At 37.3% G+C, this 19,206-nt stretch overlaps 1 protein-coding gene across 13 annotated transcripts in view; it reads left to right on the forward strand.

Moving 5' to 3' along the window:
- ANKS1B (ankyrin repeat and sterile alpha motif domain containing 1B) overlaps nucleotides 1-19,206 on the forward strand; it is a 1,150,138-nt gene that overhangs the window by 698,358 nt on the left and 432,574 nt on the right. The gene's annotated exons all lie outside the window — the stretch shown is intronic.

Below are 19,206 nucleotides of genomic sequence, written 5' to 3' on the forward strand. Positions count from 1 at the left end.
CCTCTGAGGTGGGAGAGCCGAGTTCAGGACATTGGTCCACCAGAGACCTCCCAGCTCCACGTAATATCAAATGGTGAAAATCTCCTAGAGATCTCCATCTCAACGCTATGACCCAGCTCCACTCAGTGACCAGCAAGCTACAGTGCTGGACACCCTATGCCAAACAACTAGCAAGACAGGAGCACAGCCCCACCCCTTAGCAGAGAGGCTGCCTAAAATCATAATAAGGCCACAGACACCCCAAAACACAACACCAGACGTGGACCTGCCCACCAGAAAGACGAGATCCAGCCTCATCCACCAGAACACAGGCACTAGTTCCCTCCATCAGGAAGCCTATACAACCCACTGAACCAAACTTAGACACTGGGGGCAGAAACCAAAAACAATGGGAACTACGAACCTGCAGCCTGCGAAAAGGAGACCCCAAACACAGTAAGTGAAGCAAAATGAGAAGACAGAGAAACACACAGCAGATGAAGGAGCAAGGTAAAAACCCACCAGACCACACAAATGAAGAGGAAATAGGCAGTCTACCTGAAAAAAAGAATTCGGAATAATGATAGTAAAGATGATCCAAAATCTTGGAAATAGAATGGAGAAAATACAAGAAACATTTAACAAGGACCTAGAAGAACTAAAGAGCAAACAAAAAATGAAGAACAACACAATACATGAAATTGAAATTCTCTAGAAGGAATCAATAGCAGAATAACTGAGGCCAAGACGAATAAGTGACCTGGAAGATAAAATAGTGGAAATAACTACCACAGAGCAGAATAAAGAAAAAAGAATGAAAAGAATTGAGGACAGTCTCAGGGACCTCTGGGACAACATTAAACACAGCAACATTCAAATTATAGGGATCCCAGCAGAAGAAGAGAAAAAGAAAGGGACTGAGAAAATATTTGAAGAGATTATAGTTGAAAACTTCCATAATATGTGAAAGGAAATAGTTAATCAACTTCAGGAAGTGCAGAGAGTCCCATAAAGGATAAATCCAAGGAGAAACAGGACAAAACACATATTAATCAAACTATCAAAACTTAAATACAAAGAAAAAATATTAAAAGCAACAAGGGAAAAACAACAAATAACACACAAGGGAAGCCCCATAAGGTTAACAGCTGATCTTTCAGCAGAAACTCTGCAAGCCAGAAGGGAGTTCCAGGATATATTTAAAGTGATGAAAGAGAAAAACCTACAACCAAGATTACTCTACCCAGCAAGGATCTCATTCAGATTTGATGGAGAAATTAAAACCTTTACAGACAAGCAAAAGCTACGAGAATTCAGCACCACCAAACCAGCTTTACAACAAATGCTAAAGGAACTTCTCTAGGCAGGAAACACAAGAGAAGGAAAAGACCTACCATAACAAACCCAAAACAATTAAGAAAATGGTAACAGGAACATACATATCAATAATTACCTTAAATGTAAATGGATTAAATGCTCCAACCAGAAGACATAGACTGCCTGAATGGATACAAAAACAAGACCCATGTATATGCTGTCTACAAGAGACCCACTTCAGACCTAGGGACACATACAGACTGAAAGAGGATGGAAAAAGATATTCCATGCAAATGGAAATCAAAACAAAGCTGGAGTAGCAATTCTCATATCAGACAAAATAAACTTTAAAATAAAGACTATTACAAGAGACAAAGAAGGACACTACATAAAGATCAAGGGATCAATCCAAGAAGAAGATATAACAATTGTAAATATCTATGCACCCAACATAGGAGCACCTCAATACATAAGGCAACTACCAACAGCCATAAAAGGGGAAATCGACAGTAACACAATCATAGTCGGGGACTTTAACACCACACTTTCACCAATGGACAGATCATCCAAATGAAAATAAATAAGGAAACACAGGCTTTAAATGATACATTGAACAAGATGGACTTAATTGATATTTATAGGACATTCCATCCAAAAACAACAGAATACACTTTCTTTTTAAGTGCTCATAGAACATTCTCCAGGATAGATCATATCTTGGGTCACAAATCAAGCCTTGGTAAATTTAAGAAAATTGAAATCATATCAAGTATCTTTTCCAACCACAGCGCTATGAGACTGGATATCAATTACAGGAAGAAATTTGAGAAAAAATACAAACACATGGGGGCTAAACAATGCACTACTTAATAACCAAGAGATCACTGAAGAAATCAAAGAGAAAATCAAAAAATACCTAGAAACAAATGACAATGAAAACACAACGACCCAAAACCTATGGGATGCAGCAAAAGCAGTTCTAAGAGGGAAATTTATTGCAATACAATCCTACCTTAAGAAACAAGAAACAAGAAACATCTCAAATAAACAACCTAACCTTACACCTAAAGCAATTAGTGAAAGAGCAAGAAAAACCCAAGGTTAGCAGAAGGAAAGAAATCATAAAGATCAGATCAGAACAGAAATAAAGGAAAAAGAAATGAAGGAAATGATAGCAAAGATCAATAAAACTAAAAGCTTGTTGTTTGCAAAGATAAACACAATTGATAAACCATTAGCCAGACTCATCAAGAAAAAAAGGGAGAAGACTCAAATCAATAGAATTAGAAATGAAAAAGGAGAAGTAACAACTGACACTGCAGAAATACAAAGGATCATGAGAGATTACAACAAGCAACGAAATGCCAATAAAATGGCCAACCTGGAAGAAATGGACAAATTCTTAGAAAAGCACAACCTTCCGAGACTGAACCAGGAAGAAATAGAAAATATAAACAAACCAATCACAATCACTGAAATTGAAAAACTGTGATTAAAAATCTTCCAACAAACAAAAGCCCAGGACCAGGCGGCTTCACAGGCAAATTCTGTCAAACATTTAGAGAAGAGCTAACACCTATCCTTCTCAAACTCTTTCAAAATATAGCAGAGAGAGCAACACTGCCAAACTCATTCTATGAGGCCACCATCACCCTGATAGCAAAACCAAAGAGGGATGTCACAAAGAAACAAAACTACAAGCCAATATCACTGATGAACATAAATGCAAAAATCCTCAACAAAATACTAGGAAACAGAATCCAACAGCACATTAAAAGGATCATACACCATAATCAAGTGGGTTTATCCCAGGAATGCAAGGATTCTTCAATATATGCAAATCAATCAATGTGATACACCATATTAACAAACTGAAGGATAAAAACCATATGATCATCTCAATAGATGCAGAAAAAGCTTTTGACAAAATTCAATACCCATTTATGATAAAAACCTCCAGAAAGTAGACATAATGGAACTCTCCTCAACATAATAAAGGCCATATCTGACAAACCCAAAGCCAACATCGTTCTCAATGGTGAAAAACTGAAACCATTTCCACTAAGATCAGGAACAAGACAATGTTTCTCACTCTCCCCACTATTATTCTACAGAGTTTTGGAAGTTTCAGCCACAGCAGTCAGAGAAGAAAAAGAAATAAAAGAAATCCAAATCAGAAAAGAAGAAGTAAAGCTGTCACTCTTTGCAGATGACAGGATACTCTACATAGAGAATCCTAAAGATGCTACCAGAAAACTACTAGAGCTAATCAATGAATTTGGTAAAGTAGCAGGATACAAAATTAATGCACAGAAATCTCTTGCATTCCTATACACTAATGATGAAAAATCTGAAAGTGTGAAATTAAGGAAACATCCCCATTTAACATTGCAACAAAAAGACTAAAATACCTAGGAATAAACCTACTTAAGGAGACAAAAGACCTGTATGCAGAAAACTATAAGACACTGATGAATGAAATTAAAGATGATACAAACAGATGGAGAGACATATACCATGTTCTTGGATTTGAAAAATCAACATTGTGAAAATGACTATACTACCCAAAGCAATCTACAGATTCAATGCAATCCCTGTCAAATTACCACTGGCATTTTTCACAGAACTAGAACACAAAAGTTCACAATTTGTATGGAAACACAGTAGACCGTGAATAGCCAAAGCAATCTTGAGAAAGAAAAATGGAGCTGGAGGGATCAGGCTCCCTGACTTCAGACTATACTACAAAACTACAGTAATCAAGCCAGTATGGTACTGGCACAAAAACAGTAATATAGATCAATGGAACAGGATAGAAAGCCCAGAGATAAACCCACACACATATGGTCAACTTTTTTTTGATAAAGGAGGCAAGAATATACAGTGGAGAAAAGACAGCCTCTTCAATAAGCGGTGCTGGGAAAACTGGACAGCTACATGTAAAAATGGAATTAGAACACTCCCTAACACCATACAGAAAAATAAACTCAAAATGGATTGGAGACCTAAATGTAAGGCCAGACAGTATAAAACTCTTAGAGGAAAACATAGGCAGAACACTCTGACATAAATCACAGCAAGATCCTTTTTGACCTACCTCATAGAGAAATGGAAATAAAAACAAAAATAAACAAATGGGACCTAATGAAACTTAAAAGCTTTTGCACAGCAAAGGAAAACATAAGACGAAAAGACAGCCCTCTGAATGGGAGAAAATATTTGCAAACGAAGCAACTGACAAACGATTAATCTCCAAAATTTACATGCAGCTCAATATCCAAAAAACAAACAACCCAATCGAAAAATGGGCAGAAAAACTAAATGGACATTTCTCCAAAGAAGATATACAGATTGCCAGCCAGCAAACACATGAAAGGATACTCAACATCACTAATCATTAGAGAAATGCAAATCAAAACTACAATGAGGTATCACTCCACACCAGTCAGAATGGCCATTATCAAAAAATCTACAAACAATAAATGCTGGAGAGGGTGTGGAGAAAAGGGAACCCTCTTGCACTGTTGGTGGGAATGTAAATTGATACAGCCACTATGGAGAACAGTATGGAGGTTCCTTAAAAAACTAAAAATAGAACTACCATATGACCCAGCAATCCCACTACTGGGCATATACCCTGAGAAAACCATAATTCAAAAAGAGTCATGTAGCACACTGTTCATTGCAGCTCTATTTACAATAGCCAGGACATGGACGCAACCTAAGTGTGCATTGACAGATGAATGCATAAAGAAGATGTGGCAGATATATACAAGGGAACATTACTCAGCCATAAAAAGAAAAGAAATTGAGTTATTTGTAGTGAGGTGGATGGACCTAGAGTCTGTCATACAGAGTGAAGTAAGTCAGAAAGAGAAAAACAATTACTATATGTTAACACATATATATGGAATCTAAAAAAAAAAAAATGATAATGAAGAACCTAGGGGCAGGACTGGAATAAAGATGCAGACCTACTAGATAACAGACTTGAGGATATGGGGAGGGGGAAGGGTAAGCTGGGATGAAGTGAGAGAGTGGCATGGACATATATACACTACCAAATGTAAAACCGATAGCCAGTGGGAAGCAGCCACGTCGCACAGGGAGATCAGCTTGGTGCTTTGTGACCACCTAGAGGGTTGGGATAGGGAGGGTGGGAGGCAGGGAGACACAAGAGGGAAGAGATATGGGGATATATGTATATGTATAGCTGATTCACTTTGTTATAAAGCAGAAACTAACACACCATTGTAAAGCAATTATACTCCAATAAAAAGAAAAAAAAGGAAACCTGAAGGAGAAGGAGAGAGAGAACATGACACTTTGGAATACTCTGTGTGGTTCCACTGGCCAAGCGCAGTAGTTCTCGAACTTTCTGGTGTTGGGACCCCTTTGTAGTGTTAAAAACTATTTGGGACCCTCAGAAGATTTTGTTTATGTGGGCCATATCTATGGATATTTATTGTAAAACACTGAGTTAAATGTAAAAATTTTAAATGTGTTTATTAATTTAAAATAATAATAATAAGCTGATTACGTACTAACATCAATAACGTATCTTTTATGAGTATTAAATGCATTTTCCAAAACAAAAATTAAATAAAAACCTTATCTTATGTTGATTTATAGGAGACTTAAATGACTAGCTAAAATCATGTGCATTTTAGTGATGTGAATGGGAATAAATGCAGAATTTCTGATAACTGTACTTTGCCTGCTTCTTGAATCCACTAAGCTTCTTCTAAGAATCTTTATGGCAAAAAAGTAGTTAGTATTTCAATAGTGTATACTTTTCATTAGGTTGCAGGTACGGACCAAGTTCTCACCGTTGCCCATTTCTTACCCACTGACTTGGCTTGAGCCAACTGGTCGGGCAACACCCCACCACACACAGGTTCCTGAACTTTGGCTTGCCCCCAAATCTAAGCAGGCACTAAAATGCAGACCGTTTTTCGTTAATAGTTGATTCCAAATCAACTGACCACAGAAACTTTTCCTCTTATACTACCCTGCTCATGCTGTCTGCTCAGCCCCACCAGCTTGCTCTGCCTCCCCTCAACATTCCTGGTAGTCCTGCTTACCTCTCCCTATAAAAGGAAAGCCCTTTTTCTGTTTGGCTTTGAGATGCCTAAAACCCTAAGGGAGGAGCGTTCTCCCTGTTGTAAGTCTTTTTAAGTCTCTCCTTGCCTAAGTATGGATTTGTTTTTATTTGACAGTACTAAAAATTTCTTAGACCTGTCTCGGTTCACCTTTTAACTTCTCAGCCAGTTTCCTTTTCCTCTTTTAGTTAATTTGACCATAAAGGGTGTTTCCTCAGTATTGTTCCTCAGACTATATACTTAGAGATTTTCTCTGTGTAGCCATTGTTTTGAAAAATGTATGTATACTTGTATGTTTGTATGTGTATGTGACATGTGGATTGTATTCCTTAAATAATCAGAATTGAATATGTGACATAATTACATATGTGAGATATATACAGATTGATTTCTGTATCAATGTCTGATACAATTCTGTATCAACCAAGAATTTCCTTAGAAAATTCCACCATTATCTCTTCATATCACACCAAATGTGCATAATTATAAAACATAAGTGAAATACTAAAGTTTCTTTTTTAACACAAGTGTTAACATACAGTACCAAATACCTTAACACTTACCGTTGCTGACATATGAAATGCTTGTTATAGTGACACTGAACCTTTACTATAAGAATAGAAGAAGAATTCCTTACCTCATTTTCTCTATCCATTGACCCACTGATGGACATTTAGTTTGTTTCGGTATCTTGGCTATTGTGAATAATGCTGCAATGAACATGAGAGTGCAGATACCTGCTGAGATTCTGATTTCAATTCTTTTGGATAAATACCCAGAAGTGGGATTGCTGTTATCATGTGGTAGTTCTGTTGATACTTTTAATATTTTGAGGAACTTCTATGCTGTTTTTCATAGCAGCTGTACAATTTTACATTCCCACCAGCACTGTACAAGGGTTCCAATTTCTTCACATCCTCACCAACACTTATCTTTCTTCTTTTTGATAATAGCCATCCTAACGGATGTGAGGTGATATCTCATTGTAGTTTTGATTTCCATTTCCCTGATAAGTGATATTGAGCATCTTTTCATGCACCTGTTGGCCTGGAGGGTGTTATGCTGAGTAAAATAAGCCAGTCACAGAAGGGCAAATACTGCATGATTCCAATTTTTAATGTCTTAGTCCGTTCAGGCTGCTCTAACAGAATACTATAGACTGGGTGACTTATAGACAACAGGAATTTATTTCTCACAGTTCTAGAAGCAGGACGTCCAAGATCATGGTGCTGGCAGATTGAGTGTCTGGTGAAAGCCTGCTTCCCAGTTCATGCAACTGTCTTTTTGCTGTGCCTTCACATGGCAGAAAGGGTCAAGGAAGCTCTAGTCTCTTTTACTAGGGCACTAATCCCATTCATGGGGGTTCTGCCCTCATGACCTGATAACTTCCTAAAGGCTCCACCTCCAGATACCATCACACTGGGATTAGATTTCAATATATGAATTCTGGAGGGCACAAACCTTCAATCTATAGCATAAGAGGTATCTAAAATAGTCAAACTCATAGAAACAGAGGGTAGAATGGTGGTTGCCAGCTGGGGGGAGGGGGAAATGGGCAGTTGCTGTTCAAGGAGTATAAAATGTTAGTTATCCAAGATGTGTAAACTGTAGAGGTATGCTTTACAACATTGTGCCTATGGTTAACAGTATTATATTGTGCACTTAAAAATTTGTTAAGAGATGGTAGATTTCATGTTAAATGTTCTTACCATAATAGAAGACAAAAACAAAAAATAAAGGAAAGAAAACAGGACTCTATTGCCCTGTGCATTCACAACAAAAATTTCTTCTGTGTGAGCTTCTCAAGCATTTAAATAAACCATTTCTACCTGGTATGTACTCTTGTTCCTTTTTCAGTGGAATAAGTGCTTGTAGTCTTCCTAGTGTTACTTAGAGTAGGATTCTGTATATTTACACACTGCGTATCTTCAAAAAAGACTTGAGAAGACTTATGATAAAATATCTAATTTTAGTAAAATAAAACCCCATTAAAACAATAGCAAAAGACATGAACTAGATAGTTTAAAAGATAAAAAGAAATCTTAAGGGAAAAAAGAGAGAGAAAATATTCCAAAAAACCTAAACGAAGGAAAATGATTGAGACAAAGCATACAACTTGCCTCTGTGTTTCTTGGCAACCAAGACAAAAGTGGGCTACAAAACTGTCATTATAAGGCATATTTTCAAGGCGTGTAGAGAAAAGAACTCTTTCTTACCTTGAAGCTCTAGAAGGAATTTCCCCCATGCGTCATTTTATAAAAGATATACAACTAGATTAGGAACAATGCTTTCATTAGAATGCAGGAAAAAGGGGGAGAATTCTACCTATGGCTTATACAGAGCCAGGTGTACAGTGATAAGGTAGTACCTCTGTACAGACCTTTCTACTGGGGAGTTCTAGCTTTCTCCATGATTTAAACAAGCACATGTTCTAGAATATCAATGTTGTTTTTTCTTACCCTTTCAAAAAATACCCGCTTTGTTTAACCTGTTCTATGTGTTAATGACTTGAGTATCAGGATTTGAGGACTATGTAATAAAATTACAAGCACTATCTAAAATTTTATGTGACAGTGAGGTTGGAGAGCTACTCATCGTATGTGAAGGAGTATGAAATATGGCAACAGAAAATGTAAGAGTCCCAGTTCCATCCCTTACTGGTTGTGTGACCTTGGACAATTACTTCATCATTCTGAGCCTTCGTTATGTTATTCTTTAAAATGAGAATAATAATAAATTTCTTACTTATTGTTATAATTAAATGAGATAATTTATATGAAAGTACTTGTAAACTGTAAAGGTCTGTTAGTTATTATGATGTTACCTTTCTAGAAAGCTCTTCAACTTTTTAATTAGAGGTCACTGTGTTCATTCTTCTCTCCAGGCAATTGAATGTAGTTTATAAGCACTCAATAAAATAGTTTCTTTATATCCACACATAGACCATTCCCCCTCTAGAAGGTTTCTTAAAATAAATAAATGGACTTTTCTTCTTGAAGTGACCAGTAAAATAGATTTTCTAGTTCATTTTTATATATTAAAGAAAAATTTGTTTACTCTATGAGCAAAATAAATAAGGCCATTTCCCCCACTAATAAAAACAGGAATAGGAAGAAATTCCAAGACAATGAACTAAGATCAAGTATGTTTGCATATGCCTGGTTACAGCGTAATTATTGACAGTTTGATTGTTTTTCAACCTACAGTCAAACTATCCTCAACAAATTTGATAATATAGGCAGTAAATTATTTTTTAAATGGTTATGCTGGCAACTGGTTATAATATGGAGCTTAGAGAGCCTGAAGGCAGGCAGGCCAGATATGCTGCTGTCACAGTCATCTAGACCCAAGGGAAATTGACAGTCTAGACACAGGTTTTAGCTATAGGAAAACGGGAAGGAGTGTCTGAATGTCCATCAGATATTTAACCCTTTTTGAGTCACCAATTGCTTTGAGAGTCTGATGGAAAAAATGAGGCCTCTTTCAGGAAAAATGCAAATACACTATTTTTATTAACATCTTTGTTGGAGTATAATTGCTTTACAATGGTTTGTTAGTTTCTGCTTTATAACAAAGTGAATCAGCTATACATGTACATATATCCCCATATCTCCTCCCTCTTGCATCTCCCTACCACCCTCCCTATCCCACCCCTCTAGGTGGTCACAAAGCACCAAGCTGATCTCCCTGTGCTATGCGGCTGCTTCCCACTAGCTATCTATTTTACATTGGGTAGTATATATAAGTCCATGCCATTCTCTCACTTCATCTCAGCTTACCCTTCCCCCTCCCCATGTCCTCAAGTCCATTCTCTACGTCTGCGTCTTTATTCCTGTCCTGCCCCTAGGTTCGTCAGAACCACTTTTTTTTTTTTTTTTTTTTTTTAGATTCCATATATATGTATTAACATACAGTAATTGTTTTTCTCTTTCTGACTTACTTCACTCTGTATGACAGACTCTAGGTCCATCCACCTTACTACAAATAACTCAATTTCGTTTCTTTTTATGGCTGAGGAATATTCCATTGTATATATGTGCCACATCTTCTTTATCCATTCATCTGTCGATGGTCACTTAGGCTGCTTCCATGTCCTGGCTATTGTAAATACTGCTGTGATGAACATTGTGCTACATGACTCTTTTTGAATTATGGTTTTCTCAGGGTATATGCCCAGTAGTGGGATTGCTGGGTCGTATGGTAGTTCTGTTTTTAGTTTTTTAAGGAACCTCCATACTGTTCTCCATAGTGGCTGTATCAATTTACATTCCCACCAACAATGCAAGAGGGTTCCCTTTTCTCCACATCCTCTGCAGCATTTATTGTTTGTAGATTTTTTGATGATGGCCATTCTGACTGGTGTGAGGTGATGCCTCATTGTAGTTTTGATTTGCATTTCTCTAATGATTAGTGATGTTGAGTATCCTTTCATGTGTTTGTTAGCAATCTGTATGTCTTCTTTGGAGAAATGTCTGTTTAGGTCTTTGGCCCATTTTTGGATTGGGTTGTTTGTTTTTTTGATATTGAGCTGCATGAGCTGCTTGTAAATTTTGGAGATTAATCCTTTGCCAGTTGCTTCGCTTGCAAATATTTTCTCCCATTCTGAGGGTTGTCTTTTCATCTTGTTTATGTTTTCCTTTGCTGTGCAAAAGATTTAAAGTTTCATTAGGTCCCATTTGTTTATTTTTGTTTTTATTTCCATTTCTCTAGGAGGTGGGTCAAAAAGGATCTTGTTGTGATTTATGTCATAGAGTGTTCTGCCTATGTTTTCCTCTAAGAGTTTGATGGTGTCTGGCCTTACATTTAGGTCTTTAATCCATTTTGAGTTTATTTTTGTGTATGGTGTTAGGGAATGTTCTAATTGCAAATACACTTTAAAAGAAAATGTTTTGTTTTCAATCTCTTCCATATGTATATGTATATGTATGTGTGTATAGATATATGTGTACAAACACATATCCATCTTGAGGGAGGATAAAAGCTGGTAGGCAAAGGAAATGTAAACATTAATGAAAAATTACCAGTTTAAAAAAAGATTTTCCAAACTCTTGAGAGTACTCCAGACTTTGAATTTCCAGAGTTGAAAGTTTTCATAGGCATGATTAGTGCTAAAAATATCACCACAGTCTCTCAGAGAAAGATATAGAGCCTCTGTTCCATTTGGGAATATCTGAGCATGAGTTCCTATCTTAAATAAACATCAGACATAGTCTAGATTTGGAAAAGGATTAAATGGAACATTTCAAATTATGAGATGTCAAGTAAGAGAATTTCAGTGTGCTTAGGTTTAGTATCTCTAATACAAATTTAAGTTAAGATATATTTTATCTGCTTATGTATTCCTGAATCAAATGTGGTTTTATGCACATTTTTGGTACAGTGATACAAAGACATGGGATATGCCAAGCTTATTCAAATTCCTGTGTGCTAACCATGGTTTCCTTAAACCTGTATGATCTTTATATCCTGAATTTCTTTACTGATCACCTGTATTCTCAGTTTTAAGATTTCAGACTGAAGAAAACTTTTTAAATTCATCATTTTTCCTTTTTTTTTAATGCTGAGAAATTTTCTTCCTAAAGATTTTAATTTGAAATATATGTGTATTCTTTCCCCCATTTTATCCCTCTGTTTTAAGCTATTTTACAAATATTAGCATATTCTACACACTGTTCTTCATCTTACTTTTTAACCCATTAATTTAAATTAATGGAGATTATTCCATAACAGAACATAGAATACTTCCTGGTACTTAGTTGTATGAATGTAGCACAATTTATTTAACTGTCTCCCTATTGATAGGGATTGTTTACAGTATGTTGTTATAAACAATGCTGCAGTGAATAACCTTGTTTCTTTACACTTGCAGACATATATCTGATGGATACATTCCTAAAAGTTAATTTGCTGGTTCAGGGTGCACGTGTATTTGTACTTTTGATAAGTATTGCCAAATTCCCCTTCTTAGGGTTTATAATGATTTATCCCAACACCAGCAATAAAAGGAAGTCTGTTGTGTACTGACTGATATACAGTGTTATCAAACTTCTGGACTTTTACCTACTTGGCAGTTGAAAAATAGTACCTCTGTGCCAATTCTTGTATTATGAGTGAAGTTGAGCTTCTTTTCATATGCTTAAGTTTCATTTATATTTACTTTTCTCTTTGAACTATCTGTTCATATCCTTTGCCCATTTTAAGGGGTGTTGTTACTCTATTTCTATTGATTTGAAGGAGTTTTTATTGTTAGGCATACATCTCAGTGTTTTTGTTTTGTTTTGGTTTGGTTTTTTTTGGCTGTGTTGGGTCTTCGTTTCTGTGTGAGGGCTTTCTCTGGTTGCAGCGAGCGGGGGCCACTCTTCATCATGGTGCGTGGGCCTCTCACTGTTGCTGCCCCTCTTGTTGCAGAGCACAGGCTCCAGACGCGCAGGCTCAGTAGTTGTGGCTCACGGGCTCAGTTGCTCCACAGCATGTGGGATCTTCCCAGACCAGGGCTCGAACCCATGTCCCCTGCATTGGCAGGCAGATTCTCAACCACTGCGCCACCAGGGAAGCCCCATCTCAGTGTTTTCGACAAAGTTGCAACTACCTTTCCCCAGTTTTTTATTTATCTTATGACCTAACTTGCCATACAGAAATTTTAAATTATTTTGTAATTGATTTAATCAAGCTTTTAAAAAATTAATGATTTCAAAGTTTTGTGTTTTATTAGGAAAGCCTCTATCACAACAAGAATGTATAAGAATCTTTGTATCGTTTCTTCTAGTATTTTTATCATTTTGGTGTTTCTGTGTTTGATCTGTATGTAATTTTCTCTTATATAAGGAATGAGGTATGGATCAAACTTTATTTTAATTGATGACTACTCCTGCTACATCATTCAATGAATTAATAGTCCTTGTGGTCCTCACTGATCTGAAAAGCACATTTATTACATGCTTCATAGCCAATGATATTTATTTTTTATTCACTTTCTATTGTGTTCCCCTTACGTGTCTGCATCTATTCACATGTCAGCACCACTCTGGTTTATTCATTTACACTTTATAATGTGTCATAATATCCATTTTTCAGAATTCATGTTTTTCCACCCAGCAAATTCATGCTGGCACTCCAATATATTTTAAATGTTTGAACACCAGCCACCACCACTCTGATTCTTCAAGGCTTAGAGATGCCTAATTTATCCTTGGAGGGCATGTGAATGACCCTGGTTCTGCAGACTCAGACATAAGCCAGAATTTTGTAGCTGACAGCTATGCTTAAAGACTGACTTCTTAAAGAGAGGCTTTCTAGGTAGGTGGAAGATCTCAGCACACTCCCAGGGCCTTTAGAGACAGATGGCTGGTGTTCACCTGGAGCTCTTCCTGGAGAGTTGAGTTGACTGTCATTGTGAGAAGAATCTTTTTGTGTACTTTCTCACAGAAGTCTGTAACTTTGAGCCTTTGTCCAGTCTCCTCAAAGCCCAACCAACCCCTAAGATATTGTAACTTATCTGTAATGACTAGAATTGATCTACCTTGACTCTGAGCCACATTCATCACTTCCTACAATTCACTTCTTTCCTCTCCCTTACTCTAAGGCAAAATATTGTTGTTGGTTTGTTGGCTGGCAACTGGGGGGAGGGAGGACAAGTGTCTTCATTTGTTTTTCTCTTACACTTTTATATCATCACCATTGCTTATGATTAGAAACACTTGTTTCACAGTTGGATTCTACTTACTGATTGTCCTGTCAAAGAAAAATTGTACTGGATGGAGTTTAACAGGAGGAAGCCTTATTCAAGACTGTTGGAATAGAGGAGAGAAATTGAACTCAACTCCCCTGAAACAAAGGTGGGAGAGTTTTTAAGAGCGGGGTGAGCTAGTGGAAAAGTACTGAAGGACAGTTAAGGGGAAGGTCTTTCAATGTAATTGGGCCATCTGTGTTTGCTAATTGATGCTTATTGAATAAGGCTCCTATCCTCCCATAGTCTCTGGGGGATAGGGGCAATATCTTTTTTGATGTCTACATTTCAAAGGGATGGCTTGTAACTCCTTGAGAAAGACATTCCTGGGTTTTAAAACCAGCAAGAGACTGGGAGAAGATTTACATCTCAAAGGGGCAGAGAAAAAACTTACAATTTTGAGTTTTCTAAAGCAAGTGCTCCAAGAAAAGGGAGATCAGGGGCTTATAGGAAGAAACATGTCTAAAGTTTAGTCAAGCTGATCAGAACATTAACCCACAGTGACTCTTCAGTGGTAACTCATTCTATAATTCATTCGGTAACTCATTCTGCCTGTAACTACCAGATCTCTCATGGGGATTCTCTTCCTTGAGAGTCATCTGATTACTTGGGACATTTCCACATAATCTTCTATATTTTTCAGTCAAGTTGAGTTAGAGGAATCACACTGCTAAGTACGATGGTTTCATGTGATTTCATGTTTACATACATGGGCCAGAAAATGCCTAGGAGTTGCAAGTACTCACGGACCTTTCACATGCTATGGTATTTTGCATCAGGTTTCACGGGACCCTTACTAACTCTTAATTATAAGAGAAATAATTAACTTTTTAGGAAGCACTTAATATGAGCCAGTCACTGTTCTAAGCACCTTACTTATATTAAGTCACAAATCCTCACAAATACTCTATGAGTTGGTTATTACCTTCACTTTACAGACTACAAAACAGAGGAACAGAGAGATTAAGTAACTTGCCCAAAGTCATTTAAACAGAAGCAATGAGATTTAAAGCCAGTCTGATTCCAGACCCCAAGATCTTAACTTCTGTGTTAAAATACCTTACTTTCTAATCTTTCAAGAGTTTTGCCAGGAGGCTGAGGCAGTATTTTCTTTTAGGAGTTGTTCAGGAGGTGATATAATAGAGGAAACTGCAAAATTCTGGAGCTTAGCTAGGCTCCTTACTTCTGAACCTGCAGGCAGTGGGTCAGAACCAGCAACTGCAGAGGCTCCTGGGCCTGGCTACCACTGTGGCAGCCACTTAGCAGAAAATCTCATAATAGTCTTCTGTGAATTAGTAATCAGATACTTTTCATAAAGCACTGTGAAAGAATTCAATAAAGACACCTAGGGAAATTAAAATAAGTCATTTTACTGCATCATAATTCAGAGGACTTAAGTGGAAATGTCTGTCAAGGTCAGGGAACTAGAAGAATCCTGGGGGAGGAAAAGTGAGAAAAATGATTTTTAAAAAAATTCAAAAAGTAAAAGAAGGAGAGCATCCTTTTTTTCTGAACAGCTTTGAAATGTTAATCTTAGCATCCTGGTGTTAATATGGCTTTTAGGGCAGAATGCTAGATAGTCCCTTCACCTCTCTGGAGTCTGTGTACCATTTCCAGGACATGATCACTAAAGATTCCTTTTTCTTCTTGTCACCTGAGCCCTCATCTTTGAACTCTTGTCTTATCACTGGGCTTGGGCAATAGTATATAGAGAAGGAAAAATATAGAGATTGGGATTCAATTGAAGATCCATTACTTATTAGATGAGGCATCTTGGGCAAGACACAAATACATTATGAGCCTCAGTTTTCTCATCTGTATAATGGAGAAAACTTTTTTTAGAGCTGTCATAAGGAAAAAAGTGCCACTTGCACATAATCATTCAACATTATGAATACTGATATGCGTTGGCAAACTTCTTCCAGTTATCTTCGGCTGAAGAGTTCAGTGCAAAGCAGGAAGAGATTGGAACCAGGGAACAGGTCTATTTTCTAAGGCTATAGAAACAGCTGTCTGTGGACTTTATGGTGGTAGATGATGAACAGAAAGGATCACATGGTCAAGGAAAGGAAAAAGCAACCTAAGGTTATAGTCAGTATTAAGTCCATCTTAAGGAAGTTGAAGATACTAAGAGGAGATAGGAAACGTAGCAGAATTCAGGTAATCGAAATGAACATGAACCAGATTTTGAGAAACAATTTATATAAGTATTGGAGCCCAGCTTTAGGTTTGGGCTCCGTTCACCAGGGAGGAGAACTAGTAACTCCAAGGCAACGAGAGTTCAAGAAAATTTAGCAGGTTTTCACAATAGAAGCTCAAAGAATCCCCTTTATAAGATTGCTGCACTGGGTAGAGTGAGTCATGCTGTTTAGGTAGAGGGGAGGATGAGAGGGACAGGACCATGAGGGTGGAGAGGCTAATAACATAGCTTTTTTGGCTTCTGTAACAGAGACCCAAAATCATAGTGGCTTAAACAAGATAAAATTTACTTCTCTTTCACATTAAAGGCTAGAACAGTCATCTAAGGTGATATGGCAACTCCAAAATCATCATAGCCCATGTTCTTTCTATCTGTTGCCAACTTTAACATATAGTTTTCATCTTTGACCTGAGATAATGTCTCCAGCTTTCACCATCCCATCCACATTCCAACAATGAGCAGGGAAAAGGACTGCATCTTCATTTTAAGGTCAGGACCCAAAGTTGGACACTTCATTTCCCTTCATGTGCCATTGGGCAGAACTTAATCACATGGCCACACTGATGCTGAAAACTCAGCCTCTGTGCACCAGTGCCAAACTGAATCTCAGAGACAGAGTTTTGGGTGAAGTAGAAAAGAATAGCTTTATTGCTTTGCCAGGAAAAGGGGGACACAGCAGGCTCGTGCCCCTGAAAACTGTGTGTCCCAGCCCAGGGAGATTCTGTGAGGAGTTTTATAGCAATGGGCGGGGTTGCTGATGAGGATCAGGGTGTGTGCAGGGCCTGCACTCCTTTTGTCTGGCCTCAAGTGGTCTACTAAAGAGCTTTTCTGGTTCCTTTAATCTGGCCTCAGGTGGTCTCCTGATGAGCCTCTCGAGGTTATCAGACTGTGATCTCCTCTGGAATGAAGAATGCTAACATCTTCCATTTGTTGGGGGTTTTAGTTCTGTAAAGAGCTCAAAGGTATTGTTATGTGTATCCCTTGAGTGGGAACCAGGACCCTGCCCCAAGGCTGCACTATTGTTTCTTGGCTGCTCCTCCCTTGTCTCTGCATCACCTCCCTTCCCTGATTAGCAACTGTTCAAATCTGCCCTCTGGAACTTGGGGAAGGTCATGGAGGCTGGAGTCTATTCCCTACAAACAAGAACGGGGGGACATGGAAATACTTCCGTGTCCAGGAGCCCCACAGGGTCCTGCTCCATTTCAGTTCCTCTGTAATAAGAAGCTAAAAACAGATGAACTATATTCAATAATTAATGTTCAATATTTTATCTTACTTGGAAATGACCTGGATATTCAGTAAACTTCCATCATTTAATTTAACTTAGCAAAATTCTTAAGTTTCAAGTTACCAAAAGATTTTGAAAGCTATTTTTAAGTACACATACCATAAAACATAATTATTACACCTAAAAACTCATCTTACATCTATTTAATTCATTGTTATCAACAATTATGGTATGAAAATTTTATCAAAACAAGTTATTTTTCTTGCTGACAAATTTTGTAACAGAGATAACATGAGATAACAGGTAGAATATGTTTTATATTTAGTATTGATAACTCTAAGACATGCCTATTTTAATTAAACCAACAGATTTAAATTAGCCTTAATACTGAGTATTTTCCCAGATCATGTAAACTTGAAAAGCATTTGGGTTAGTTAGTTAGTTCGTTCGTTCATTCTCATTTATGAGAACTTTAGGAATACTTAATTTATAAGCACTTTAATTCTAAACCAGTTAAATAGAGCTCTTCCTAAATTAGTTTTGGTAGTACTGTCTAAAGGTAGAAAAATATTACACATCTACAAAATACATATGTAGACACACGCAGACATACAAAAAGAAATCTTACAGTTTTTTTTTTTAAAACAATTCAGTCATGAGATGGGTACAATAGTACAAAACTCACTAGTTTATAAAAGAATAGGTGGATCCAATTTTTGTTCTGGCAATTGGAAAAGGTTAAGTTTATCTGTTCAAATGGCCAATTTCTTTTTTTTTTTTTTTTTTGCTAATACTTTTAGATAAGATTTTTAAGATTTCTCATTTGTCCAATTTCCAAATACCTCCGTTTTCTTTTCTCCCCTTCTGATGAGTAGTTTCTCCCTAATGTTTACATTTCATATAATGGCTCTTAGCTCCTAGAGAAAATGGAGGTAGAAAATCTACATTACAAAGCCATAGAGAAAGTATTCAAGTTTTTTCCAGGATAGAGTTTTGGGCGCATATTTGCCTATTATCAGAGGTCTAGGATAATTTAAAATTTTAAGTTCAGGACAGTTCTGTTTCTAACATCTCAATATCTACAAGAATAGGGGAGGTTTAGGGATGGGCAAAAAGACAGGTGAGCTTTAAATCATTTTCTAGAGCGACACCTCCAGCCTTACAGAGATTTGCAAGACAAAGTCAGTTGTTTCCAGTTCCCCAAAGAACTGGATTACAGCCGGAATGATAAATAGGTTGATCTGCCCTTCCAATTTGCTTCTTTTCCTCTGGGTACATAGTTTTATTTTAGCTTAGGAGAAAAGGTCTAAAAAAAATTCCTATCAGGTTCTGAATATCAGCTATGGTCAGGAGTTCAGACAGACTGGTGGCCTCCCATCTTATTTTATTCTTTAACTATGGTCCTTAGTTCAGCCTTTGACCAATGAGTGATAGATATCTGAGGAAGATCAACTGTAACCTTGGGGGAAGGACAGGGTTGCATGGTGGGGGGGGTGGCGGTGGAGAATGGGAAGGGAATTCTGCTCCCCTACAAGCCCACCAAAAATTCTGTTACTATGAATTATTATTATGAAACTAGCAGGCCATACCATACAGACCAAAACAAAAATTCAGTTATGAAATCCTGGGACTCATGGTGTTGTTTCAGACCATG

This window comes from Balaenoptera physalus, assembly GCF_965194825.1.
Source record: "Balaenoptera physalus genome assembly, chromosome: 13".
Classification (NCBI taxonomy): domain Eukaryota; kingdom Metazoa; phylum Chordata; class Mammalia; order Artiodactyla; family Balaenopteridae; genus Balaenoptera; species Balaenoptera physalus.